The sequence below is a fragment of the Frankliniella occidentalis genome, unplaced genomic scaffold (assembly GCF_000697945.3).
Source record: "Frankliniella occidentalis isolate FOCC.00 unplaced genomic scaffold, Focc_3.1 Scaffold45, whole genome shotgun sequence".
In the NCBI taxonomy this organism is placed as follows: Eukaryota; Metazoa; Arthropoda; class Insecta; order Thysanoptera; family Thripidae; genus Frankliniella; species Frankliniella occidentalis.
In genome coordinates this window covers 205,515-208,290 of record NW_026267175.1, presented here as the reverse complement: position 1 = coordinate 208,290, position 2,776 = coordinate 205,515, and positions in this window count along the sequence as shown.

The window sequence follows — 2,776 nt, the reverse complement described above, 5'->3', positions numbered from 1 at the left end:
GTTGCCTACCCGCCGGGCGGCTGCAGCCTGCAGCACTGCCACCCGCAGGCGCCGCGTAGGCCGACCCGCCCGGCAGCCGTGTGTCGTACCTCCGGCGACGACTTGCCTACCGGCCAGGCGATAGGCGCATCACCACCGGCAGAGGCGGCGTAGGCCGTGGCCGACCCGTGCGGCATCTCTATGTCGTACCACTGGGCGGTTGCCTACCGCCTCGCTCGCTACTCCGGTCGCCGAGATACCCCCAGGTGACCGTTCTTTTAGCCGCGGACGACGCGGTGGTTTTGGTTGCCATGGTTCCGGCCCATTGCCTTTCCCCCAATGTGGGCAGCAGCAGACGTCGGCCTGACTCACGACGCAGCGCCCAGTCAGGCCTGCGGCCCGGGGCCCTTCGGCTCCGTAGGGCCTAACTGTTTGGTCACAGCAATAACGGGGGAACGGAACGCGGTCGGGTCGCCCTCCTGATTGGAGAGTGAATGAGTAGTGTGCTGGCCTACCGAATACACTGTCAGTAAAAAAAAAAATCAGACACCAAGAACGGCGTATCTCCCCGTGCTGACCGTTTTGTCCGCCTGCCGGTGGCCTTCTCTAGCTTCTTTTTCCGCCGCTTGCCCCCCTCTCCAACGCCTTGCACCATTTTCGCGCTCGGTTGCGCCCTTGGGGAAGAAAAAGTTGTTCTTGACCTGCACTCTGTCCGGCGCGGCCAAAGGCCCCGCCGCTGGGACTCATCAGTGTTCACTTTCCCCAATAAGAGCAGCCCAGGGACGGCCCCGCCACGCCCCGCCAACGCCACGCCCCGGCTGGACGCGGGTCTCGCGTCGCAGCAGAGCGGCCAGTGCCTGCTATTTTCCGTCCAATTTTCAGATGATTGGGTGTTGGCTCGCTGCAGGGGGCACCACCGCGCTAGTCTCTCCCTTCGCCAGCCCCGCCCCCGCCATGGGCGAGTCGTCGCCTCTTTCTCCCGCGCGGCCGCGTCGATTCGTCACATTTCTGAGACGCATTGATTCTCCTTGTCACTCCCTGCTGCTCCTTTCCTCTACTATCCCCGACCGCCCACCGCTTGGCCCCGCCACACTTCACCCCGCCCCACCCCGCTCTACCCCGCCCCGCCTCGCCACACCCCCGCATCGCGGGAAAGGATGAAACGCTTGCTCGTTCTCGTTCCTTTCTCCGCGAGGCGCCGCTGCGCGTCGTCCCGCCGGACACTTGGACGCGCTGCTGTCCCGGCCGGTGGGTCCCGGAGGTACACCGCGACCGGCCGCGGCCCCCTCCTCGCCCCGCCGCCGTCGTTTTGCCCATTTCGAGTTAGACAAGGCGCGGCGGTGGTGGTGTGCCACATACGGGACCCACAAGGAGAAACGCATTGTCATCAAGGGGACCAGCAACGCAGCGACAAAAGCGCCGCCCGCTAAAAAAATAAAAAAATGGTTTCCTCTTCTTCTATTTTTCTGCTGGACCCTTGCGAAATTTTTGCCGCGCATCGCCATCAGAGACAGACAGACGCGGCGCGTATATCACGTCACTTGCCGTGTGTCAAATTTCTGCGCAATCCGTTGTGTTTCTTGATGGGCAGCAGCAGCTGTGAGCGACAAGGACCAGCAGGTGTCGGGAGGGCCGCGGGGCTGCCTCGTTTGTTCCGACTGGGCGAACTCTTTGAGGAGGACCGCAACGGCACCGTTGTTGTGCCGCTTGCAGGAGGAGGAATGGAGTGCAGCGGTGTGTCTGTCTGTCTACCGCGGGGCGGGGGCTTTGCGCGGCGCGACGCGGTACGTCGTTGTCGAGGAAGCGCTCTTGCACACCGCAAAGTGCATTGTGCCTTCTGGCTGGACCACCTGCGGAGTTTGGACCGGACAGCAAATATCTTTATTTTTTATTGCGCGTTACAGTGACCCAAAAAAGAAAAAAGTGAGAACCAAAACTGAAAGAAAATCCTATTGCCAAGTGGCGTACACAAACAATGTCCACACTATGAAAATAATCCATATTGTAATATCTCCGAAATCTCATGAAATCCATCTAAAACCCCACAAACTTACTTTGAAATGCCCCAAAATCCATATAAAACATAGTAAAATTGGGTGTGGAGTGGATGTGTTTTGGAGTCGGTAGCCCTCACGAGTATTCTATCACATGCTGGCCGCAGTACTCGGGCCAATACTCCGTTTAGGTGCTCTCTGACCCTGACCACCACGGCCCCGGCGCCATCCTCTTCGCCTCGCCCAATTAATTTGCCCGCAGCAGGTGCGCGCCCCTCATCCTCTCTCTTCCGATTCATTTATTTTCGCGAGAGGCCCGCCCGTCGCTTTTGCAATTATCGAGATTGCTGCAGTCGCGAAATAAATCTCGATGAGGCCCGCGCGCACGAGCCGTTATATCGGTCCGGTTGGGGGTCACGAAGAAGAACGAGAGGGAGCACTGTTGGCGACTTTGGATGACTTTTATGGGCACGTGGCATGATCAAACCTTCCAAGTGGATGATAAAACCTTCAAATTGGTGTTTTTTTCATCCAGTTTGATTAGAAGAAGGGGGCGCGGTCACGCCATGCTCGCCGCACCTGTCACCGCGGCCGGGTCCGACCCGGCTCGGGGTCACTGGCTGGGCGTTGGCCGATCGGGCCGCAACCTAATCGATACACTGCCCGGCCCGTCGTCATAATTGGCTGAGCGGGGCCCGTCTGTCCTGTCGCGGGCCGGCCTTCACCTCCTGACCATACGGGCCCCGCTCACCTCTATACACTTCCTGCATCCCGCGGGCGGTGCTGCGGGGGGTGGTGGTGGG